Source organism: Corvus hawaiiensis, chromosome 7, assembly GCF_020740725.1.
Source record: "Corvus hawaiiensis isolate bCorHaw1 chromosome 7, bCorHaw1.pri.cur, whole genome shotgun sequence".
NCBI classification, from domain to species: domain Eukaryota; kingdom Metazoa; phylum Chordata; class Aves; order Passeriformes; family Corvidae; genus Corvus; species Corvus hawaiiensis.
In genome coordinates this window covers 34,643,284-34,670,913 of record NC_063219.1, presented here as the reverse complement: position 1 = coordinate 34,670,913, position 27,630 = coordinate 34,643,284, and the positions used below count along the sequence as shown (strand labels likewise).

The window sequence follows — 27,630 nt, the reverse complement described above, 5'->3', positions numbered from 1 at the left end:
CCTCTCACAGATGAACAGCAAAATCACTGCTATTATAAAGTTGTTTTAAAGTTGTAGCTCACTTTGGAACGCACATGCTACTTTGATTCTGACAACCACCGTAATCACAACTTTCTGCACTTAAAATGTATCCCTGGATTTAACGTTGTATCTAGAAAAATAAAGCTATTGCTCAGAATTAGGTTTAATCCATCAGCCCTTTAGTTCAAGGCTGGCTGAACAAAATAATGAACATGTGGTTATGGAAAAAACAATGCACTGAATGATTATGGATTGGAACCTGAAAAATGCAGTACTTTCAATAAAATGTTACTTCTTAAAATCTATCAGTTGCATTGATTATACAATCTTACAGCATTTTTTCCTACTTAAATATTAAAAATCATATTAAAAAGTTGAGGCATTAGTTATGGATGTTGATTGCTCTGTTCTAAAGTCAGCAACAGTTGCTCTGTTAAGTTTCCTCAGCCTCAGGAAACGTTTACCCATTTGACTTTCACCATGCCATTTGCACAGAAAATAACAACTGCCACAGAAACAAATCTAGAAAAATAAATGCTAAGAAATATTATGTTTGAGAATTTTATATTTTATGCGACAGCTGGAGCACAGCAATGTTTTGAATGGAAGCAACAGTCAGTGCCTTTATGCAGATATTGTGCTCATGGATCCCAGCCTTTACTCAGATAAAAGGATTCCTGCGATTATGTTAAGCATGGACTATCATTAAGATAAACCAATAAAAGCCAATTAATGCCACAACATACCACACGTGGTTTCTATACAACATTTCTTTGATGGCTACACACAAAGGTAAACTGTTAGTTCTAGCAATTAGCAGTTTTCATGCTTTGTTAAGGTAATGGAACTAATCCAGAGAGAGAAAGGTAATTGATGAAGGAAGATCCCACCATGGCCATTAGCAATCCAGCCAACAAATTGCTGCTCTCCTAAGAAATCCACTGTAGCAGTGCACAATCCAGGGATGCTTTTTCAGGTAAAATTTAAGTATCACCCATCATATCTAAGGCCATCTCTACCATCCCACACCTCCTCCAGCTTCCAATAACCACATGAACTACTCAACCTTTGCTGTTATAGTTCATGGTATTACCCCAGCTAAAATAGCTTGCTAAAATCACACCTCTGTAACTCTGAGTGGACCATTTATCTAAATTTAATAATTTCAGTGCAGGTTCTGTCACCAAGGTTTTGATGTTGTTTTAGACCAAAAGTTAAAAGCAGTGAAAATCCAACAGTCTCCAACTCACACTGGGATCTGTATTTAAATCATGAGAGATCAACTTAGAATCACAAAATGGTTTGGGTTCAAAGGGACCTTAAAGATCATGTCATTTCAAATCCCCTGCCATCAGCTGGGATACCTTCAAATAGACCAAGTTGCTCCAAGCCCCCTCCAGCTTGGCCTTGAACACTTCCAGGATATCCAGGGCTTCTCTAGGAAACCTGTGCCAGGGCCTCACCACCCTCACAGGGAAGAATTTATTCCCAATATCCCATCTAACCCTGCCCTCTGCCAGTATGAAGCCATTCCCTCTTGTCCTACCACAGCATGCTCTTGTCCAAAGTCCCTCTCCAGCTCTCTTGGAGCCCCTTCAGGCACTGGAAAGAGCTCCAAAGTCTTCCCAGAGCCTGAGGATCAGTCATTAACCTTCTTCCCAACAGTTGAGCACTGGCTCAGCACAGCTACCATATGAGATGTTAACAGTCATGGTATCTTTGCTAAAGGTTAATCACATCAATTACTTTTTTCTAAAGCAGAGATAAAGATCTATTGGACTGTTCATTGCTCCTCTCTCAAAACAGAGGGGAGATTGCTGAGAAAAATCTTCAGTTTTCATTCCTGGAGGAATGAAAACGCAGAGAATTTTACATTATTAATGAAAATCCAGGCAATTAGATAAGTAATAGCCTCCTTCCATTGCACAATACAGTTAAAGTTGCTTATAAGGCTTCCTGACAGACCACATTTCAAGCCAAATTAAAGCAGCTTTCCCAGTTATAAGTCTTGTCTTATGCACTCGGGAGCTGCAGGGTTCATCTGTGACTGTCATTAAAACTGAACTGGAGTGGTTTATTTCATCCTGCAACTTTTTAATGTTCTGGCAGATTATGAAGGTTATCCTTCCCACTTATATTTTACATCAAAAACATGAGAGAGATGCACCTCACCGCAGCTCCTTATTCAAAATACTCAACTGAATCCCTAAATATTAATCCAAGTCCTAGATCTGAATGAAGCCAAGAAGGGTTGATATGAATGCAGGCATCCCTCAGCCTAAGTAAATCTAAATCTCCACCCCCATTCTACCAGCTACAGACTCTCCAGTGAATTACCAGAAATTCCGCTGGGAACATGAAAAAATTATTGAAGAACTTCAATCAAGCCCAGAATATTTCATTAAGCTGTCTCAGTTGCAATTAGAGTTTTCAGATAAAAAAGTACTTTACATAAGGATGTTGGAAAAAGTTTTAGACATTCAAAAGATGGAATGTGTCCCTATGGGTGTACATATGCAATTCAGAAACTGGGAGGAAGGATTCATCTGTTGTAAAATCAGAGGAAGAACTGAAACTCACTCTGCAGTACAAACAATCTTCACAAAGTGAAAGATCTCTTAACATAGTATTATGAAAACAAATATGAATCTTGGGTAGCCTTTCCCACTCAGTGGACTTCAGTTTCCCATATGAGGAATGAGCACAAGTTCAGTTGGCTGTGTTAAACAATTCCTCTTCTATCTGGCACACAACAGTCTTCACTGAATATTCCTGGGTCTGTGCTATGCAGCCTTGTTCACTTGTGACAAAACTTAAGATAATTTAAAATATAAAAACAATTATCACACACACACTGATAATATTCAGAGGAAATACACGATGCCTGGTGAAAAAAGAAAACCTAACAAAAAAGAGTGTGCAAATCCTGTACGTGAAGTGCACTCTAACTCACTGGTCTTTAACAAAAAGCATTTTATGTAGATCTGATGCTCTTCGCTCAAAAACGACCAACAAACAGAATAATGTAACTACTAAATGTCAGGATGTGACATACTGGCAGAATTTATAGCATGCTAGCACACTTGCACAGCACTATGTTCATTTTTAGTAAGTCTTGCTACTTTTTACAGTAACTCACACTTATTAAAAGATGTAGCTTTATGACATCCCAATTAAATCAGGAATTCTTTTTAGATTTCATTAACTCAACAACAATGTATATTATAATAATAATAAACAACAGCTCCACTTTTGAAAAAAAAACCAGCTAATATATTCAACATAAGGAACATAACAAAGGCAGAACTGCCTCCATCACTGAGCTCAGCCCCACAGCCACAAAAAGGTGTGGTGGAAGTTTAACCTACAGTTAAACATCTCTGTATGTCTCCTCAAGCACTACCAGCAATTTCGAACACCCAGAAGCAAACCAAGCCTAGAGTAAAACACAGCAGTCACGACAGCAGAGTGAAACAGAAATACATAACAGATTGTGGGCACCACCATCCTTTAGGTCAAACACCCAGATGATCCAGAAACCTGCATGACCCCATGTGCTACAGAAGAAAGCCAAAAATCTCATCTTTGCTCAAGATGAGCATGTTTTCCATTCCTGAAGTCTCATAATCCAATTAACCCAAGCCCACACCTGCTGTGACCTAACTTTAACACACTGTAGACAACATAACCAAATTCCACAAAAATCTGTATACTCAAAGTTATATGCCAAAGAGTGAAACTCCCTTGAGTACAGCAGCAGACAGAGAGAGATTTCAGATATAAAATTTCTCAGACTGAGATGCCATTCCAGGACATCTCTCATTATTGTTTAAACCCTCAGTTTCCAGGCTAAAATAATTTTTGACAAATGTGTGTCCAGGTCAGCTGTTGTCACATCACTCATCTTGAGATGTGGAGTTGATCTTTCCTTCACCCTATCAGTTATTTATGGAGGGGTAGGAGACAGGATGGAAGAGGGACGATAAGCAAACAGGGCAGAACCATCACATCGCCTCTCACGATGTCTGAAATGACACATACACCACATATTCCCAACACACACATTCCTCAGAGCATCTTAGGAACAACTGCTACAGTTCAAAACAAAGTTTTTGTCCCTGCCCACAACAGGTGGGATTGGACCCAGGTGGTCTTTAAGCTCCCTTCCAACCCAAACTACTCTGTGACTCTGTGATTACTGGGACATAGAACTTAAGCTCGAGAAAACAACCCCAAACCCCAGGGCGTTGGACCAATCGATAGCACAACACAGCCTCACACCACACATACATTTTGATTTTCCCGAGGCTTTGTGGACCTGTGACAATATCACAGGTGAACTCCAACATTTCCACATCTAAAGCTCTGCCTCGGCATCCTTTACAGTGCAGTTACCTGTTCTGAACTAAATCTATGGAGTGTTCAAAACAGACCTGAGTGTTTTGTCTGATACATCCCTTTTACTTTTACACTTTCTCCTCAACATGCAAGGACTTCTTCACACATTGTGAAAGAGCATCTTCACTTCTTCTGGTAACTATCTGCTTTAAAGTTGTCTGTAAAACTGACAAAGATTTATCACCCGGAACCATTTCAGTTTGCATGGGTTTAATACCAATTTTCATACAGACTTATCACACAGAAGGAGTATTTCCTGCTTTCCTCCACGTGTTCTACAGACTTCCCAAACTTCCAGGACTCCTTCTTCAGAAAACAGAAGTCAGGAACAGGTCATCAATGCACTTATACATAAAATGGCTCAGAAGAGCCTGGTGTAGCCACGTGATTATCAAGGGCCCTTTCCCCGGACCAGCAGTGGTGGGAAACACACTAAAAGTATTTTTATTTAAGTCTCTTCCTTCCTTCCAATTCGTTTAGCAACAGGTCACTCAACTGGCCAAAAACAAGTCTTTAAGTGCAAATACAGAGTTTTATCATTTCTTCACCACTCCACTGCAGTACAGCTGGCCAATTAAATATTTAGTACAAAAGTCCTCAATATTTAATTAGGGACAAATAGCATTCTTTTGCACTTTCCCTGAATTTGAAAACAACCTTTCCTATTCTACCTACACATGAACATTTAATATGACAAAGATGTATTTAAAGTTATTAGAAGTCTGTTGATAACAATATTACAATGAATTAACATCTTGTCAGACTGCTGCACATTACAGTCTTACTACTTTATCCAAAAATAGATTAAAATAATAATTTTGCTGGTTTCAATCAAGTAACAAGGAAAATACACTTGACTATTCAGGAAAATATGGAAGAATTTTGAAACAAAATGTTAAAGATGGCATTTATTCTCTCACAGCATGTTTATAGTGAAAGGTATCATTGAAAATACTTCAAATACTTACTAAATAACTAAATCTGGCATAGCACATTTATAGTGAAAGGTATTATTTAAAATACTTTAAATACTGATTTAATAACAAAACATCATACAAACTTTTTTTATATGTCATGGCTAGTATTATTTAGAGATTCCTACTTATTTTGATGACAGTGCCAGGTGCTGTAACATCAGGAGGCAATTCACCATTAAAAATGGTAGCTTCCACCATACAAAGCTTTAACAAGAGAGATTGGACCTGTTAGTGTCAGAATTCTTTGCTATTGGGCAAAAAACTTCCAATAATATTGATTATGCAACTAACACAATCAGACAGCAATCCATGATATTTCCACCCAGAATCAGAGGATAAAAGAGTCATTTCAGGGCTGCTTCACCTCCCTGACATGTATTTCCAAGGACGAGTACCTGAACCTTCACTATCTTTATAAAATCAAATTCAAAAGAGTTTCTGGAGGTAACCTTTTTTATTCTAAAATGACAATCCTACACACTGGAAAACACACGTAATTAGTAAATTATCTAGTACTAGTTGCAAATCCGTTATCTATTTTTCCCACACATATTTTAATTTACATAGGTCTAAATGAAAACAGATTATACAGGCACTTTACAACTCTTAAGAAACCTTGGGGGTTTTAGTATAAAGGCAAAAAACCTCCCAAACCACTCAGTTTTTGCTGTTTCTCTGTGTTCATGTGATAGGTGCAGTTTTGGTACTTCACCCACCAGGTATCCAGGATGGTCTGCAATTGGAATGACAGCCAGGACACACCTTCAGCCTGAACTACCAGGAACTGCCAAGAATTTTGAAGACATCTTTTCAGCTCAAGAATCAATTATCTTCTCTGAATTCAACCTTCACAACATCAAAGACTACATTAATTTTAACATGAAATACACGTCAAATAACATTAGTGCATCCATCATCATCATCGTCATCGAGCAGTGTATTCTCCTCGCTCAATGTCAGCCTGTTTTGAGGGAAGGATCCCTGTCGGAGGTTACCAGGATGGAGCTGTGACAGAGTAATGAGGGAACTGATTAAGAAACACTTGAAGGTAGCACTAGGTCCTTGCCAGCAGCTCTTTGAGGTGGCTTCTCCTCACAACAAACCCTTGGGCAGTCAAAAAAACGCACGTTTGGCAGCAGCACTTTGTAGGCAGAAGAAACCAGGGCAGAAGCAGTTTCTCACCAAAGCCCCAGGAGAGGGATGGACCCTCAAATGCATCTCCTGCACCTGTTCAGCACTGCCTCCAGCACAGCGCTCACCTAAGACATCTCTGCTGGTACTGAGCCCCAACTCTCTTAAGCTCAATTGCTCCTCTTGGCTCTGTAATTCATGTTTTTCTTTTCATCCTACTACTTAGTACATTATTCCAAATAAGAACAATCTTGAAATAATGTCTGTAAAAACAAACAGCTTAAATATGAGGCGATTGGACATAGGACATGATTTCCCAGGCCAAAGCAGACAGCTATCTGGGTCATTTATTTTCAGGGGATTTTTTTTGGTTTGGGATTTGTTGGGGGGAATTGAGGGGTTTGTTTGTTTGCGTTTTTGTTTTCATTTGGTTTTCATTACATGTATGAAGTAGAAAGTGTACTCATGCCTTAACACATTTGAACAGAAATTGCCTTATAAGCCAACATATTGTTTATACTGTAAATTACTAACCTCTTCTTCCCCTTTCTCCCCTTAACAGTGAAATTACAGAAAGAAAAACTTCGATTTTATTAAGTGTAAACATTTACACAGGGATTTCTGCCACCTGCCTTACTGGAGTTGAAGACCAATCTTCCACACTGCTGAGTAGCTCTTGTTTTCGTCCATATAATCAAAAACCATTATTTAATCTCCCAAGTCCTATCATACAACCATTTACTTCTTCTATTAAAGAAGGCAAGGCCAAACAAGTATTCCCAACACTTGGTGGAGAGGTTTGCAATAATCCTGAGCTCCCCACGGGATCTATTCTAGGGGTAGCTCACTAAAACACTGCTCTCCCACACTGACAAATCTCTCACAGAAGATGCTCCAATTCTCAAGTTCCAAGTCATGCGGGGCTTTTAAATTCTGTTTACTACCTCGAAAGATTTCTCTGAACAATTTTACAACCTGCTTCAAGATCTGTGATGGCATTTAGCTCATTCTGGACTTTTACAGCAATTTTCCACTTGTTTTTAAACAGCCTGGCATTACCTATACCTACAGCACAGTGTGTGATGCTTGTTGCCATGTAATTGTATGTGCAATTGCTTCTGCAGAGCTGAAGTTTCTTTCCTGTAAATACCTTATACATTATTTAATAGTATATATTGATACCAAAGTACCTATATATAGTATCCTTATAAATATATTATTAACTCCCTGCTTTACAAGGGCTGGCTTCAGTTCATTCTCATCTCTACAACTGCTGCCACCCAAGCATTGCCATGGTCAAACTCTAAAGTAGCAAGAAGGAACCAGGAAGGAGAAGGTGAGGTGGAAACATGAGCAGACACATTCCAGAGTCAGGCAACCAACTCCTTTACAGATATCATTAAGCCTCTGTAGAAGAGTAAGTATTTAGACATTTATTTTTTTGCATCCAAAACAATAGTAAAGCAGGGCAAATGATGACAGATTAAACTAAACACAGTAACAATTCGTATCTATTAGATTATGCAAATTCAGTTGTATTTAATGTTATCACACCTCATTTGTTTTAGTTACTTCAAATATTCATGTTTTAACAGAATAATTACTCAGAAATTCTGGCATAAATACAGGCATATATTTAAAGAAGCTAAAGATGCACAGAAAGAACCTTTTTGGACTAATGTGCAGCTCGCCACAGTCTCTGCTCGTGCTCCTGCAGGAGAGCCGAGGATGTGGCTGCGTGCGCCGTGTCAGCTTGGCACGGGAGCAGAGCTCCTCCAGGGAGCACCAATTTATCAATCCAGCCGCTTGTGACACCAGCAGCAATCCCAGCACACAACAGCAGCCATCACTCCTCTGCAAATACGGAATATTGAGACATAAAAGAGCTAAATAAGTTAGAGATGCTCTGTTGAACACCGAGGGCAGTCTGCCTTGCAGGATCCTCTTCGCTACCTACAGCATCCCTCACTGCTCTGGAATTGTTCCAAGTATATTCCACAGATCAGACAGAATTGTTCACTTTTTTTTTTCCTAACCAGAAGTACTTCCTCATTGTTATTTCAAGAGAACAGAATTTTAGAGTCATCCTGAAAAACCAAAAAATACCATATACTGTCAGAAAATCTATTTCTTAGATTTCCTTACTTTCCCTCACTGTGATATTGGCTGTATTTTTGGAACTACTACTGAAAAAAAAAAAAAAAAAAAACCTTCCAAGGCTAGTCAAATGAAACACCCTTGTAATGTAAAAAACATTTCCCTCATAGCAACAATAACTTCAGACCAACCTAACTGGGGCAATTTCAAAGTAGAACACCGCAGCGGAAGACCCACAGACTGCAAGAGGGGAAATAGGAAGATGAAAGTCTTTTCCTACTTTCCTTAGATTTGCTATCAGTTGTCCTTGTAGTTTCAACTGCCTCAGGAAAAAGGATTTCATTTGTTATTACTTGTAAAGCATACTAAATTTTGAAACAATTACAGAAGTCTGAACATTACTGCATTTTAAAAAGTGGATGTTTTTCAAGGGACTTTTCTCTTTTTACTAATAAGCTGAAATGTTTAGCATCTTCGCACCAGCAGTGCTTTCCCATTTTCTGAGATTATGGAAAGGTTACAGAACATACACATGAAAAAACTTTGAAACCCAGAGAGGAACAAGTATATACACACAGCTCTTCCCTCCACAGGAATACCAACATGCGAGAGTCATTCCTTATACAGTATGAGGCACAGAAATTAAAACTGCTCATCAGAGAACTTGGTCCCTCCCACGTACTTTTTAATATTATCACATAGAGTTCAGTCCCATCATGATGCACTTGTTATCCACTACTCAGTACTGCAAAGGATTTCAGGGTTTCCAATATTTGGGCTGTGGTGTAGACAGAGCACGGCATGGGATGAAGGCTTTCCATACCTTCAAAAGAAATTAAAAATTCCATTTAGCTTTATTTTCAATTATTCTGCAAAAGTGTTAAAGGCCTTTGCAAATATAGCCTTTTCTGTTTTTTAAAGCTCCATTAGCACAAATGTCTCCACCTGAGACACACACCAGCGTGAATGGTTTTCCATCTCTAAGTACTTGCAGGTAACTAGGGAAGCTACGTAACTCTGAACACTTCAGCTCCAGGGCCTTAAAGAACTCAAGGTAACACCAGAGGTGGGGGGAAAGAGACAAAGACTGAAGCACAGCAAGTGTTTCTACATTAAATCATAAAATTATTTGCCTGTGCCCACACTGCAAACCAGTAAAAAACCAATCTAGGCTCCAGAACCCAGAAGCTCCCAGCGATGTGCTCAACCCTGTTAGGCCACATTAACTCAGTTTTAAACCAGAAATGACTGCCTCTGAGTGCTGCAAAACTAAATCAATCACTGATTGACTAGTGAGAAGGTCCTTGATTTATAGTGTGCCTGAACTGACCTGAAGTAAGTGGCAGCTCTGACTAAAAGAGAGGATCAGTGAAGCCAGAGATTAAGCTCTGTTTCAATAGAAACAGCCTACCAGGATACCTTTCACAAATGAGCAGATGTTTTAAAAACTTTTTTAAAGGCTGTGATCTTGTGAATTACTTAAGAAAAGGATGGTATGAAAATCTGGAATACCAAAATAATAATACAAGCTGGAAAAAGACTCTACTCTTGCTTTTTCATTTTTGCTTAAATTCTTTCAAGGCACGTTGATAGTCTATTTCCAGACAGTGCTTCTATACAGGGGGAAATTTATTTAGAGCTTAGGACAGGACCACTAGCTTTTGCATTCCCATTTATATCAACAAGAAACCTCATACTGACTTCAGTGGGTTTCCCAGCATTTTCCCATTTTGCATTTCCTCTTTTGGACGTATCCATGAAAAAAAGCAATGAGAGCAAAAAGGGGCACAGAGAATGCGAACAGAGCAGAGAAGCTGTCAGCCCACTGAAAGGTCTCATCTTGTGGTTATATTTCATACACATTTGTCTTACAGAAACTAAACTTTATTACCATAATTTTTCATTAGAATAAGGATACCCATGTGTTACAACTTCTCACAGGTTATATGGACTGGGTCAGTCACACCACACCAGGTACCTGTCATTGTGACATGGTCTTAACCAAGGACCAGTAGTTAGCAATGAGTCTTTTAAGTATTTGTGTCTGGAATCACAGTTTCTACACAACAGGGTACAAGATTCAGTAGAGGAGACCCCTTATACAGAGACAGTCAAGTCATCAAAGAGATGCAGGAGAAAGGTTTTATCCTTCACTGAGGCAAGGAATAATTAAGTTATCAACTAAATACAGAAAATTATACACATTTGAATCTACACAGAATTGTAGAATTGTCAAGGTTGGAAGAGACCTTTAAGATCAGCCAGTCCACCTGTCAGCCCAGCACTGCCACTGTAACCACTAAACCTCATCATCCAGCTGCACTAGAACACCTCCACAGATGGTGATTCCACTGCCTCCCTGGGCAGCCTCTTCCAATGCCTCACCACCCTAACAGCGAAAAATGTTGTTCTTATATCTAATCTGATTTCCCCTATCTCAGTTTAAGGCCATTTCCTCGAGCCCTCTCACCTGCATAAATAAAAAGAAAAAGCATCATCTGTTTTAGTTGACTGATCACACTAACCCCCGGATAAGAAAATAAACTCGATTATAGTTAAAAGGTTAAATTTGTCTGCATTTTTCATCATACTGGCCATAAACACCAGCATACTCACCAATATTCTCCAGTTAACACCATGGGAAGCATTAAGAACGCAAGAGGAACACTTGACACCCATCACATTAAAAGAGGCTCCAACACATCACACAGACAAACCTTTGCAGTTTAACCTTTGCAAATGAACAAGGAAGTGAAGATTTTTCTCATTTCTCCATCCAGGATTTTACTATTTCAGATCTTGTCAATAAATGACTGTTTGCATTTTGCCTTAACTCTTTTGAACTAAGCATGATATCTAGTTCACGTATTTCTCTGTCAGCATGGCAAATCTACTGAGTGAGGGCAGCCAAGACCTGGCAGTGGGTGCCCTTGCTCGTGACCCAAGTTTTCCAGAGTGTGCAAAGGCTAAACATATTCCCCTGCTGGTGCTGCCAAGGTTAGGGGATTCCTCCCAACTTAACGATCAGGATGAATAAAAAAACGCTGGTAACAAGAAATGCTCTCCATTATAGAAAACAAAATACTGGAAAGCATATTTGACTCGAGCATCCCTAGGGAATTTATTTATAGCATCTTGTCAAAATGAAACATCAACAGTGGCATCCTGAAAAGAAAACATTTTTTTTTCCCCAATCTCTTTAGACATTTCTTGTACATCTCTCACACTGTTTTCCTATTGGAAGTCCCACTTCATTAAGTGACTCAAAGCCATCATCATCCCTTATTCAAGGATCTTCACAAACTGCTTGTTCTCACGGCATCTATCAAGTGTAATGTTAATGATTATGGGGACATTGAGTTTATCTTTTGTAGTTCATCATTCAAACTTTGCACTATTGGACTATAGCTAAATGTTATCTGAAGTCCATAGTTCTCCAATTTACTTTCCTTCCTCTCTCTCCTCTTTCCCTCTGCATGGTTGTCTCTTAGAAAAATGGAAACTCTTACAGATTAGGCTTCCCTACTTAAAACTGAAAACAGTATGTTATGCTCTGGGCACTGCTCAAAGGCACAGCAAATCTTCAAAAAAAAAAAAAAAAAGGAAGCAAGCTTTAAATTATTTTTAATTTGTATTTTTGGGCCTGGATCCTTCTGGAGGGAAAATATTTCACCTCTCCTACAGAGTGATTGCAGAAAGCTAGAGACCATTGATAGTGCAATTTTCCCTCACAGCAACACATCAGTGTATCTAAAGTCAAGGTTTCCCAACAACAGCTTTTTGTGAGAATTAAGATATTTTGGGATGTGAACTATGTCTGCTGGTTAGGACTCATCTTCCACAGGGATATACAATGGAAGTTATTAGACTCCATATATCTTAAGCTGCCTCATACAAGCTATTTTTTCTCAGTCACAACCTTCTAACATTTTTAAGCATGTGTTTCCCCCACACCAAACTCTATGGAAAAATGCAACATAGCCCATTCATGTATGTCAGGAGATCACAATCTACGCTTTTCCTAAATATTCAAGGACACTACACACCACTCATTGTAACACAGACTTTCTGCTCTTCTCTTCATTCCTCTTTCCCAAACTGCCCTTACCCCAGACTCTCAGCTGCAGTAATTCCCAAAGCTTCCCAAACCCCTGCAGGCCCACACAGACTCCGTGCTGGAGTTCAAACTCAGCTCCCAGCCTTTCAAGCACTAGACACCAATCTGCTCTGTTGTTCAGCAATCTGTGCTTCCCTCAAGGCTGAATGCAGAAAAAAGCTACATCCATAATCCTTCCTTGCCGAAGCAGATGCCTCGGCACCTCAAAGCACAGAGGATTACATCAAGTGCACGACTCTCCACTGAAAAGCAAATGTACAGACAACTCAAAATATTCTGGTACAGGTTTTAGGGAGATCAAGAGCAACTGTGAAGACAGGAAAGAACCAAAAATCCCTGATATCTTCTTTTCCATTCTTGTAACTGGATTTTTTTTTGGTGAACCTACTTTCTTAGTACTGCTCTACAACTAATGAGAATCTATCAAAATCTTTCATAAAACCATGCAAAGCATAAAAAAAACATTGTATAAAAATAGCAAACATACCTTACAAATAAAACCAGTAACAACTTCCTCTATTACAGCATAGTCATTCAAAACTCAACTACATTAACCTTCATTTCATGCAAGAAAATTCCACTTGGAGAAGCCTGAATGCTCCCTTCTATTTCTGATGGCCCATGGACTACTGTGAGATATACACAGAATTATTTAGGTTGGAAAAGTCCTTTAATTAAACTCAAGATCAAGAATTTACAAAGTAATTGGAATATGGAAGCCAGAAATGAGCATTTGTCATCTCAGTAGGATAAACAGGTATGTTTTATAAACATTTGTAAACTAATGACTGGAGATTCTGTAGTCTCTCTCTACTTCCTCAGAAAGTTTCACATCTTTGAAAAACGTAAGTCAGGTTTCACTCATTACTCCAACTTACCAGTTAGAAAGGAAACTGAAGTCTATTTTTTAAAGTTCCTTTTCTTGATCTCAGAAGGACTTATAAATGTAGCTTTACTAGAAGAATTTTGGGTTTCTCACATCAGATCTCACATCAGATAAAACCTTTCCCTATTTCTCTCTGTACAATTTTGAGGAACAAAGACAAAAAGAGCATGGTCAAATCAAAAATAATGCTGTCACAGCAAAAATAAAAAAATTCATAATGAACTGTAAAGACCTATTGTGGCTCTTGGTGCTTAAACCCAGAAGGATTTTTTCATTTATTAACACCCTGTCCTTGTTCAACAGCATACTAATGAAGTTAATCTAAAGGCTAAATTTCAATTATGAATCACAGAACCGCATCTCTGCTCCCTGATTGCTCAGATAATCTGAATTAAGCCTTCTCCTCTACAAAGCACAATGGCTGACTGCAGATAAAAGTTCCTAAACATCAAAAATATTCAGTCCAGAAGGTAAAAATCTGACAAACACCTGTTTTCACATCCATTCGATAACTCTCTGGCAAAGTAATGATTTCTAGTAACTTGACAGACTGCTCACTCACTTAAAATATGCTGCACAGGTTTGAACAATAAAAGGAACTGCAAATGTTTAAATCTCTCAGGCTTGCAGCCAATACAAGGTCTTCAGGCAGAGTAAAAAAGGGTTTCCATTTGCTAAAATAATTTAGGAGAAAATGTTTTCCTCTTGAGTACCTACAATGTATTTGTCCTGGAACAAAACCCGGGAGAGCCACTGTGGAAAACCAAGATCAGTGAGAGGCTGTGCAGCACTTGACTATTATATGCACGACTACAGACCAAAATGTGGTGTTTCATGACGAGTCAACGCAGCTCAAATAAGGAGCTGAAGCTGCAGAACTGGAAAAAAACAAAATATGAGTAATAACAACGACCTGGATCATTTGCTTCCAATTGCTTCTGCAAACAGAAGAGTGATGATGCTCACAAGAACACCAAACCGTGCTGCTCCCCCACCTGAAAGACTGATAGGGAGGAAACACTGCATTTGCTTTTTAACAAGACAATAAAAGAAGCTGAAGAGCCAGCCTTTAGTTTTTAGCTGAGAGGATGAAGCAGTGAAGGACTGCTCGCTTTTGGTGGGAGCCAAAGGAACAAGAGGGAACCAGAACAGGGAAAGCCATGAGTTCTAACTCAGAGCAAACCCAGGTCAAAGAAACCAGAGCCTTCCAAACGATCTCTTGGAAGTGTTCTCACCATAAAGTGCATGTGATTTCCAGACAACACAGCAACATTCATCTACAATATCATCATCAACATCTACAGTCAATTCCTCCATTTCTCATGGGGAGGGAAACCTAGAAAGAGTCAATGCACCATAACCAAACACTATCTGACCATCTTTAGGAGTAAAAACTTCTGAGATTTTCTTCCAAACCTAGGACATGATGAACTCCTGCTTCACACACACCCGTCACCTCCTTCCCACACTCCAAAAGTCGAGCTCCCAGACAGGGAGAAGACTGTCCAGACTCGGTGCCATTTCACAGCACTAAAAACACAGGTCAGGTGTAGTCAACTGCTTCTTCACTGAGTAGTAAACACTTTTTTTCATCTTTCAAGTTAGATGAAGTCAAACACACACACACACACACCTTCACAGCAGCCACTGCACTGTTGAAGGTTTCTACTGTCCTAAACACAAATATTAATCCCTGCAATTCTTCAATTCTAGTTTTCTTCAGGATAAGAGCACAAATAGCAGATATTCTACCTCCAGCCTCAGTCTACTCGTACCCCATTGACTACTAAAACACTGATACATACCTGGAAAATCATTTGGCAATTACATCCTTCCCAAGCCTAAAATCTTCCTGTTGTCAGATACCAAATGGGCACTTTGCTTTGGTGTTTGACCAGATCCTGTGCAAGTTTTCCTCCAAGCCTTAGCCCTTAAATGAGCTGTTTCTCAGCAACACACTCAGAGTTGTCAGCCTGAGCAATAGGCACAGATGTATATGCTTAGCAATATGCTTGGTGGACGTTGTCATTCATGGTTTTCACCGAAATACATCTTAATTGAGCAGCAGCATTACACCACAAATGAGCCAGAAAAGAAGGCCAACAATAACAGCAGACCACTAGAAATAATCTGTTGCCTTCTGGGTAAACTGCTCAATGCTAAAACTTATTATCTGTAAAAGCACCTTTTGAATCACTTTTGTTTTGCCCTGTGGAATACCTTAATGTTTCCACTGGTAATAAAATTTCTGGCTTGCAATACTGCCCTGGTCTATAAGACCACAAGAGAAAGGAAGGGAAACAATGAAAGCAGGGAAACGCAGAAGCGCTGTTATTATTAAACCTTTAAGTTACAGAGTTAATTCCAGCTAAACACTTTTATCTGCTGCACTGCTTATATGAAGTGGATGGTTTTTTCTAGAAGGAAATCTAATTTTAGCACCCGGGCGTCAAACAACTCCGTGGTCATCCATATCTGCACTGACTCCACTTCTGCTACAAGTAATCTGTTAAGCAGCACATCCCCAGCTGGGGACTGTAATTAGGGTGCAAACTGCCATACAATCCCCTTGCCAGATTGATGAAGGAGACCTCTTACAAGGTGATCCAGAAGGCAGTGTTGAGATCATTAATCATTTATCCATCGAGGAGAATACAAAAAGCTCTGCCACCAAGAGCATTACACTGCAGAAGTATCTTGACAAAACTAACACCTAAAAAACTAGTGAACTTTTAATTAAAAGGTCAGACATTAATTACTGTATTATTTTTTGAAGTTTTAGGTAGGTTCACTTTAAAAAAACCTTTATTCAGATGTCAGACAGAATTTGACACTCCTCCTTTGCTTTTAAAAGCTTGATAATGATCAGCTTAGAGGGTTTTTAGCTCTGCAAGCAGCATCCCCAGATAGTAAACAAACGTAATAGTTATCTACAGGGCAAGCTTAAATACACTGCCAGGCTGCCAATATTTCAACCTGCAACTATTTTTTTTCAGGGATCTGAATCCACAGAAAATACAAGTATTTTCAATAATGCATAATTGCAGACATTGTTAGTACAAAAATTCAGTCTACAGGGAGAACACCAGCTCTTGAAGACCTGCCTAACGGAGGCTTCACTGTCCATCCTAAGCACGTAAGTCTTGGCTCTGCCAAATGTCAGCTAAACTTTTTTAAACAGCCTTACTATAATGAAATACTTATGCATTTAAAGTTTAAGTGTTTCCCTTCTTCACTGTTATTTGATCCAACAGGCAAGCCCACACCATCCTCAGAGAACTCATGAATCTACAGAGATGAAAATGCAAGAATCAAGAACACTTAGGTACTCTAAGAGTGTATTGAAAGAGCTTGAAGTATTGGATACAACTTTTTAACCATCTTTTGTATGCAACCTTATGTTTTACTTACCACACTCCATTCCAGATCATCAGCATCAGAAGTTTCTTAGCTATGACCATCAGCTTCACATGCATTTCACTTGAGCCCAGGCTCAGGAGAGCCGGTCTGGCAGGGAAAGGGGAGGAGGTGAACTTCTTTCCCTCCCCTCCCTTGAATTACCTGGAATTTAATAGAATTGCCTAGGAGACTTCTGCTGTTTCAGAAGCAATCAAAATCTATCCTATACAACTATCTACCAGACTAACAGAAAATACATTTTCCTGTAGAATGTGCAATAGGGAGGAAACTTAATCCAAGCACATCATTACATAGTCCAACAGGATTTGCTTACAAAATCTAAAATCTATCCCAGTGAAGGCAACTTCCTAGAAGTTAAACAAAAAATAGTCAGCAGGCAAGTACCTTTTCTTACTTTAACTGAAAAAGCCAAATCTAAATCCTTTTACAGATCATCAAGAAGCATATATGAAATCAAGAGAAGAAGAAAAAAATCTGCTACCCGTGGCTATGAAGTTAAACAAACTTAAATATTTAAAAAGCATTCTTGTTTGCAAATTGTGATAATTCCCCTCAACTCTCCTCATTCCCTAGAGACAAGAGGGTTTTTCCTAAAGGATGCAGCAAGGGATGCAAAGAATTGGGAAGGCATCTCAGGAGTAAGGAAAACCCAACAACATTTTTAGTATCCAGTGCTTTTACAACACGGACTCTTTTGCAAATCTAACTGTAGATACAACAAAGGTTTTTATTTGTTTCTTCAACACTGGGAAGAAACCAAAACCCTTCCTTGCATGAATAAGCATGTAAGCAATCTTCTGAATATGAGTGAGAGAAGGAAAGCAGAAAAAGCTTCATTATCATCTTACAGGCAGCTGTGGAAACCTAAGTTCCTTTAAAATTATTGCCATGATGAAAAAGCATAATCCATTTCAACAGCAAGTTCTATCACATACCACCGATTCCCTCAATATTTACATTTTTCTGATGTAGCCTGAACTAATGATAAGAGGTCAGCAACAGTAGGAGTATGCATGAGATAATTCATTTATTCTAAGGTACCCCATCTTTTTTAATCAGTCAGCAACATTAAAACATCACCTAAGAGAATGGAGCACAACTTGCAAAGACAACGGTTCAAACCTGAAGATTACAAAAGGAAAATCAAGTGTGGCATCATTTGCTGAAAGGCTGTGATAACAATCTTAGCAAAGACTTAAAAATTTTAAAAAATAAGGAAAGAAGTTCTCTGCGCTGGATGGGCCAAGGCAATCCTGTGTGCACTGCAACATCTAATCCTGCTGGTAATATTTCTTGCAATTTGATCCTGCTCAATGGAATAAAAAGTATTAAACACAACACACAACTGAAGCAACACTGCAATACTTCAGACTCCGAGGTTACACCAAAGTTAATTGTATGTTCATCTTATTTTGGAGTAACAAGGGAAAAAACCTGCCCCACCTTCCCTTTTTCAGTCTTGCTGTATCATCCTTTACTGACATTAATATTGCTCTCCTCCTTAGGCAAGCCCTGAAAGACTCTGATCCTTTATATCCTTTAAAGGGAGCAATTAATGCTGCTATTCAGAGTTTCTGACCTTTAACTCTCAGTCCCAGTAGTGTTATTCGGATTTTTCTTTTCAAGTTTAGCAGAAAATAGTAACTATTTGTATCTTCCTAAAGGCAGACAGGCCTTAATCCTAACCTCAAATTGGAGTCCATTTTGGAAAAGTAATTTCCAAGTTTTTCTCTTCCAAATGTGCCCCTCTGCAGGATCACATGCTTCCCGAACTACTGTAGTTTAGGTTCTGCCTTCCAGCGGTATTTTGGCAAGACACTTCAAAAATGTTTTCATAGCTGTATAAAGTCCTGCATCCCATACTGCATTCCCCCTCACCATCCTCTGCAGGAGGATGACTATTGCTATGATTATTTTCAGTGAAGCTACAGTGCCAAGTTCCATTTTCTTTATTCTTGCTAACACCACTCCCCACTCAAATCTTCCTGCCTCACATTTTTCCCCACACCTCCTTACTCAGCTGCCCTGTTGCTTCTCTCAGGAATATCCATATAGAGCATCCCAGAATCAAAATAATATCTCTACTATTTACTGTCTTCATCTAATTCGTATTTTTAAACTGTCAAACACAGAGGCTGATTTGATGCCCTGAAAAACCAAGAGAGCATGTTATGCTCAGAACTGCCCCACAAAACATCTCGCATTTTCTTTTCAAAGAGTAATTAACATATGTGGTCTTTTACAAGGTCCCAAACACCTCACACACATATCCCAAAAGAAAAAAAAAAAAATATATCCTATCCATCCCAACCCCTTCTCAAATAAAAAAAAAAAATGAAATCTAATAATTCTAGACCATCAATACCTTTCTGCTTTAAACCTTTCCTGACAAGAAAGTTGTTACAGCTCCTCTGGAAGACTGACAAGCTGATATTTCTCTAGACCCAGAGAAAGTGTATTCCACAGTCAAGACTCTTCCAAATAGCCAGGGAAAAAAAGTTATACCTATTTAAATGGAGAGGAAAACAGGCTCAGCTACAGCTGCACAGGGAAGGGGCAATCAACTTGACAGCAAATGTAATTAGTGTTATAATTCCTGCCAAAATTAGACATGATATAAGCAGATATAACAAATGAATTTGACATGATATATTACCATGTTCCTAAACATATAAAAGCTTTTTGAAGGATGAGAATAGGGTTTTACAGATTTTAAGGGAAAAAACAAATCCTGACAAGCCTCCATCATGTCTGTCTCCATCTTCTTATTCGTTAAAGTTTCTCCTCTCCTTTCTGGCTCCTATTTCCATCACAGTCAGAGTGGCATAAAACATCCTTTTTTTTGTTGCAGCTAACTAAAATCGAAGTTGCATCATGTCTCCTTTTCATGTCTTTTCTTCCCTCCCTGTCAATCAGAGGCTTCAAGCCATTTGATTTCTGAACACATTTACAGTCCAAATCCATTCCTGAACACCAGCTCACTTGCTTACCCGTTTCCACTGGCACTCCCCAAAACTCCTTCCCATCATACCACAGCTCCATTCCAATTTGCCATCTTCTCCTGGTTGTCACTCACACATCAGCCTTCCCTGGCCCTAATACCAAATTTCAGTAGAATCATAGAAACATGGAATGGTCTGAGTTGAAATGGACCTTAAAGATGATCTCATTCCAACCCCCTGACGTGGGCAGAGAGCCCTTCCACTTGACCAGATTGCTCAGAGCCCCATCCAGCCTGGGCGTAAAATCTAATTTACACCGGATACCGAAGAAGAATCACTCCCAGCTCTGCCCCAAAGCAACAGGAAGACAGAAATCCTTAGTGCTCTCAGAGCTGGATATGATTTGGCTTCCCTGTTAATGAAAAAAAAAAATTTTAAAAAGGAAAAAAAAAAAAAAGCACCACACACCCCACACCTCCCTTCCCAAAAGCAAAAAGAACTGAACTAGAACCGAATGCTTATTTTCTTTTTGCCTCTGCTAGAAAACAACACTAAAGCTTTCATTTAGTCAGCCAAGTTTTATTACAGAAAGATTATGGCTTCGTTTCAGGGAAATTTAACCTTTTGCTTATTTTGTTTCAATTCCCATTTTAAATCAGAGTTTTACTTAAAAATACATTGCAATGTCTAGACAAATTTTCCAAGTTCCCAAATCATCGGACTTCTGAGACAGTGACCTTTCACAAGCAATGTGCTCTCCAGGGACCAAACTTGTGTCCTCCCCAACTGGAAGCTCTGGGCTGTTCCGTTTTCTGCACAGCTGAACTTGCCAACAAAGTACTTGAAATGTAAAAAAAAAAACTAGGCCAGGCAGAGGTATTTATGACTTTTTTATGATGGAAAGTTTAAAAATTACTTTACCCCAAGAAATAAGTCTTTAACTGGACTTGTCTTTGCTATTGCAGCAAACACCGAGCATATTGCTGTTCATCTCCTGACAAATTACTCTCCAGGAGAATACAAATCATCAGTGCTGAGCTTCAGAAAGGCTGCGGAAGAGAGCTCTGTTTCAACCCACGAGAGACAAAAAGGCAGCCACAAAACAGACTCCATCCCAGTGGAGAGCCTCCCTCGCTCATAAACACGAGTTTTAATCCCATTCATTAACGGCGGGATTGCGCTCACCATTGTGCTGCATCCTCAGGTTGCTCTTCCATCCATTACAGTTGGTGCTGTGGGTGTATTCTCTTGTTTTATTAACAGTAATTTAATTAAATAGATATTCCTACACAGGACAGGTGTAATTTTTCTGTTTCAAAACATTTCACAAAGTGGAACATAGACAAATTTTTAAATAGCAAAACAAGACACACGCAGATTTAAAAAAAAAAAGAAACACCCGAAGAAATCCTATTGTGTGTTTCTGTTAGGACAGTTTTGTAAAATAAAGTTTGCCATGACTGCCAAGCCTCCCACCACCTAAGTTTTCTTTCCTGAATGAATACCACACACTAAAAATTGATGCTCCATAAACTGCACACCATTGCTGGAAAAAACGGCAATCACAGAGACTGCTGCTCCCTCCTTTACCAAAGGTGTATATTGTGTTTACTACAGATAACTGAAATCAATTACAGAATCATAAATATTTGCAGCCTACAGTTCTCAGAAGTGTCTCAGAAGGCATATGTTAATGCCCAGGAGTCATTTCCCCCACACTGCAGTGCCCTCAGGCTCTCTGCTCTGTTCTCTGCTATCTGCTAACATCAATTTTGCAATGAAAACCCAGCAAATCAGTTAAAATAGGTGCTTCAGCAAGAAGAAAACATCTATCTAAAGACTCAATACCACTGTCCCATTGTACTTGTACAAAAAATTATATATTTTTAAATATATACAAATTTATATAGCCCACTATGTGCTACAGCGACTTATGCTCTCCACAAATCCCTATTGAACACGCAGCAGACAGAATTCCACACTGCTGTCACCATGTGCTGAAACAATGCCAATGTGAATTACAAGTTATTGTGGGAGATCGATCAGAAACAGCCACAATTATACCTAATGAGTGAAGAGATTGTTTCATTTATCTTTCTTTTGGAAGGCTACGCCAGTCTTGACAGAGGCAAATGGCACATAGTGTCTTTCTGTCCATTCCTGGCAACCTCAAGACACATAAGGAATCCCCCCTCACTCCTAACAAGGCTGGGATCAGAAGTTTGCCACATTAAGTTATCCTATCTCCAACCTTTCAAAAATTCCCACTATTCACTACCAGAATATCTCTTTCTTGCACATTTTCTGTTTAAGCAACTGAGTCAGGAGGGTGACTATTTCTCCACTTTCTAGTAGTTTTTAAGTAGCTTTAAAAGTTCATTTCCCTTGTAAAATCCTTTTCCCTCTCTCCTGGGTCATACTACCCCTTCAGGTCACAATGAGATACCTCATTGCACTGCAACTGTGTTTGCACATTCTGCCTTTACCAACAGGGAGTCTACACAACCAAGGGACATGGGAGCCACCACAGGGATCGGACAGCAGCTTATCTTGCGTGTGATTCCTTCTCCACCTGCCTGGGACATGCACAGACACCACACATCACACACACATTCTGGCCCTACATCACTAATACAGCTTTTTGTTTGCTTTCTTGGTGGGCCTTGAACCTCTTTCCTTACCCATTCCCTACACTCTCTCAAAACAGCTTCCTCTTCTGTGAGTGCGGGTGATGTAGAAAAACAACCCTTTCACAGCAGTTACCTTATTTTCAGACACAAAAATGAGTATCAGCTAGATGAGACTGAAAAGAAAAACCAAGATGCTTTTCCAAAGAATAATAAAAAAAAAAACCTAGAAGACTTTGTTTCAATCAGAACAAAAGCTTAACAAATAAAAATCACAATAGAAAGGAAGCGCAACTAAAAGCATTCCCAACAAAAATGATGCAGCATGTCCTTAATACTCAAGTGTTTTAACTAAATACAACAGAAATACAAAAGAATGCCTAAAGATGACTCAATAAGGAAGCATTCAAAGCAGAAAGAGCATTACCAGCATGTTTTTGATAAGCTTGCTAGTCCAAAGCACAGTAGTTTTTTGCTCTCATGTTCCCAACCAGACTGCAGACAGTGGGCGCTTGCGCTTAGACACAGAAGTAAGGTAGGACAGATCACCAGTGACTCAGAAGCTGGACCTCTGCAGCCTCAGAGAGCAAGCAGAGAAACCAGCCTTCCTTGCAGAGTTTCTGGTTCTAAATGACCCACACGACTCTCATCCTCTGGCACAAACTCCTGGCCTTTTTTTTTTTTTCCCCCTCAAATAAACAGCACTTATTTTGCCTGTGGTGCTTTATCTGTTTCCCCTACCGCAGCATCCACTTCATCACCACCCTGGAAGCAGCTTTGGATGAGGTGGGATGTCCAGCTTCCAGAAGGAGCACGGCATGGTTCAGCTCCATCTTGGTCTCACCCGGCAATCACACTCCCATTTCATACCACACCTTCACACTGACTTTACTTTACATTATCCTGGGGCACATAACAGAAAAGCTGGAATGAGACCTCAGTTAAAAAAACAAAAAAAAAAAAAATCAACATTTTCAAAGTTCAGGTAAAGAACTGAAGTGATGTGTGGGCAAAAACTCAACGGTGTGGAAGGATTCAGAGACACAGAAACACACCACAACTGCACAGAGTCTGGCCATGAAGTATGATGACATCATATCATAAAACTCAGTTATAATGAGGCACGACAGCCCATCCACAGCTTCTCAGCTTCTCTGGTTTAGAGAAAAACCACACCCACCCCTAGACAGCCCCAGCAGGACTCCCAATCCTCAGCCACACCGGTAACATCGGAGCCTGTGAACTGCTGCCAGAACCAGACAAATTTTCATTTTCTATTGTTTTAACAAACCACAGAGCAGCTCTGTCTTGTGAAAACAGTGCTTTTGTCTCACCATGTTGGAACAAGGCCCCCCAGAATTCAACAAAGTTCCTGAAAACTGACAACCCAGACTCATACTTTTTGAACACACTTTGAGGCAGTCCATCGGAGCAATTTCCCTCACCTACAAAAATGCCTCGAGAAGTTTCCAAAACCGGTTCTGTGTCAGGTGGCTCAAGCAGACAGGTCTCTCTGCTTTCCCCCATCCAGCCCATCCACAGCACTGAGCCCAGCACAGCACAACCCATTAAAGCACAGCATACACTTCTAATGGAGAATAAAGAACTTACCTCCCTGAACAACAGCCTGGGGGCATTTCCATCACCTCTTTAATCTGGATCAGCATCCCTGTTGCTCAGCTTTCATAACCCACTTCAGTTAAGGTATGGGGGTGCCAGCAGCAGTGCAGGGCAGGGAAGCACAGCACACACAGGTACTTGTGGTGTCAGTCTAGCACTGTCAACTCAGTAATTTATTTTTTGGTATTTTCTTATCCCACTCTTTGCTTACAGCCTGCAAAGCCAGACAAGCTTAGTTGCCTTGGACACCTGGATGAAACCACAGCACATCTTCCACCACACCTGCTCACCTACCAACAGGGAATCAAGAGCTTCCAAAGTACAACTACCACCTGGGTTTTCCACTGCCCAAAACCACTCTTACATTGCTACCTTTGTGCTATTATTCAGCACTGAGCTTGGCACAGGGTACCTGCAGAATCTGGCATGTTTCTCCTGCTCCAGCTCAAGCTCCTCATGTGCTCTCCTCTGCTCCCAGCCACTGGGGTAGTTGCTGCTGTGCCCAAACACAAAAGGAGAAAGTATCTAAACAGGCACAAGAGCTCAGCTCATCCGAAGGCATGTAAGACACCAAATACTGGTTAGGTAAAAAAAAATTATAGTAAGGAGCAAGGAGACCCGTGGGAATCCCATTTCTCACTCACAAACCCCAGAACTTCCGTGCCACTCAAGGCAGCAGCCCGAGTGCCTCCACCAGTGCAGCACGTCAGCAAACACGCAGCGTGCGATCTTATCGGTGAGGCTTTCTAGTGAACAGGCGTCCCTAGAAAGCAGTCACTACAAATACAGTTTTCCTGAATATCATTACTGATCCAGATGTAATGAAATAGCAGATAATATGGCCCCAGGGTACAAATCAACCACCTACCCTAATGCATACAGATGGAGCTTAACAGCTCTTTTGGTCTTCCATTACCAAAGTGAAATAGGATCTTTGAAACACCACTGAGGCAAAGCAGAAGAGGAAGTTTACCAATGAGTGATGTCTACTTCTGATTCTTCAGAAAATGCTTTCCAGTGCTGTAATCTGAAAAAAATCCCGTTTTCATGTACAAAGATGAGTAGACACAGCTTCCCCTCACAGAACCAAGATAAAAAAAGCAGAGTGTACAATCTCCTGCTCTTCCCTCTTGTTGCAGAAAAGACTGCTGAGAACAGCATCTCGATAATTTTTGCAATAATTAACAATGAAAATTTTATCCAATCACACCAAAGCAAGCAGCAAAACCGTCACAACTTACAGCAGGGTCATGCTCTCCTTGCTGATGATCGCAGCAGTTAAAGCAGCAACTTCCACAATGCTCTAAAACCATATCGGCACTATGGAAGGCATAGGCAGGCACAGAATCCCCCTGCTTCCATCCTTAGGGAAATTCAGCACATAACACCTCGAGTCTGCCCCACAAAGACACAGTGTTGTACATTCTGAGCTGGTCTCAGCCCCGCGAACCAGCCAAGAACCAGCAAAGCCCACGCACGGCTCCAAACACACCTCACACACCCTGACACAGCCATACCTGCCTTCCTTGGGAAGTATCCCTGGACTCCAGCACCTCACTTCAATGCCATCTCTTTCACCTCTGACATGGCATTAGCTAAATTCCACTGGAATCTTTTCAGAAACTAAAGAGTTCACTACTTTTTTCAATCAGTTTCCTTAAAGTTTGAAGATTTTACAATGCAAGTTGAGCAGCCATGCAAGGCACCTGTGTGACACGAGGCACAAACAACAGCAGCTCTCTGTCACCACATCCTCTCACAGATACTTTCAGTGGCACCCAGTTCTAACAGGTACATTATCCCACTCGCCTGTGCACACACAGACATCCCCCATACAACTTCTTCCAAAAATTACATTCTCAGGCAATCAATTCTTTAAGCTGATGTTCTGTTTTCATTAGAGGAATTAACCAATACATTTCAATTATACAAAAGAGCTGGAGGCAGTGGTCAGCAAATACTTTTTATGACCCTCATCTATTCTTTTAAAAGCCTACAAAAACGCTCAGGCAGGCACAAGAGTGGGAGGGAGAGGAGGAGGAAAGGAACAGCACTACAGAGTCCTCATCATATCTTCTCATAAATAAAGTCCAAACTCTATACGGTTTGACCTTGAATGAATAATAATACACAAAATAAATACAAGGATGAGCACAAATTAAGAATGAACGTTCAAAGTAATGAGTGGTTAATGGAGAAGCATATAAGCGTGCCTTGTTTAAAAACACTGATTGAAGAATCGACGGAGGGAAAAAGACAACCCAAACACATTGCGATGCTGTGACTGGGGGGTGGGCGGGTAGGTAAAAAAAGTAGGGGATTAGAAGCGAACCTGCGCGTCGAAGAGCCCCGACCCAGCCGCGATCGCCCTGCCCGCGGCGGCTGCGCTACTTTCAGCGCTGCTCGGCGGAGCGGAGTTGGCGGCGGCGACCGCTCCGAGCCCGCCGGCGGCCGCGGCTGGCGCTGCCCGTCCCCATCCCAACTTCACCTGTCTCACGGGGCTGACGGTGCTCCGCGCCCTGCCCCGCTCCTCCCGCGGGGGCTGGAGCCGGGGCGCTCGGAGGAGCCGGACCGGCGCAGGGAGATGTGGACAGGCTCCCGCCCAGTAGCGAGACGGGAGATCCCGGCCGGAGCGGTCCCAGAACCGCGGCAACTTCTCCCGCGCGGCGCGACCCGGCGGGTCCGTCCATCCATCCATGCACCCACACCCCCGCCCGCGGAGCCGAGCCCCCGGACCCACCCTCTCCCCCGCCAGCGGGGCGGCCGCACCTCCTCGCATCCCGGAGCGCGGCATGGAGCCCGGCGAGGCGCGCTGCGGCGGGAGGTCTGCGGTGCCGGCGCCGCGGGCGAGCGGGGCGGGACGGGCGCGCAGTCCCCGCTCGGCCCCGCGGCGCGGAGGGGCCGCGGGCGGAGCGAAGATGGAGGAGGCGCGGCCCTGCCCCCGCCCAGCCCCGCGCGGGAGCGGCGCGCGCGGCGCCCTCTGCCGGGCGGCGGCGGGACAGGGCTGAGGGGGCGCCCGGGAAGTTGTTGCTGACTTGGAACACGGAGAGCGAGGGTTTTCGCGTGTGTTGTTAAATACACGGTAGCGATACAAAACTAGTCAAAACTGAATTCTAGTTGTATTCTTACCCCACACCGGATTCCCAACGCCGCGTTCCCACCAACCTCTTCATGCTGCTCGCCATGCAGTGCTCAGGGCGCTTGCAGTGCTTCCCTGACAACTCCAGGTAATCACAGAATCGCTGAACCGGTTGGGTTGGCAGAACCCTCTGAGATCATCGAGTCCAACCTGTGACCGAGCACCACCTTGTCAACCAGACTGAGTGCCACGTCCAGGCTTTCCTTAAACACCTCCAAGGATGGTGACTGCACCACCTCTCTGGGCAGCCCACTC

General features: G+C 41.1%; 1 protein-coding gene across 6 annotated transcripts in view; it reads right to left on the bottom strand.

Moving 5' to 3' along the window:
• Positions 1-27,086, bottom strand: part of THSD7B (thrombospondin type 1 domain containing 7B) — a 299,255-nt gene extending 272,169 nt beyond the window's left edge. For 5 of the 6 annotated variants that reach the window (XM_048309745.1, XM_048309748.1, XM_048309749.1 and 2 more), the window contains exon 1: positions 27,006-27,086. The gene's annotated coding sequence lies outside the window, so the exon portion shown is untranslated. Of the gene's footprint in view, positions 1-26,976 lie in introns of all 6 variants that reach the window. The other variant, XM_048309746.1, reaches the window with a different exon arrangement.
• Between the last annotated feature and the right edge of the window lie 544 nt (positions 27,087-27,630).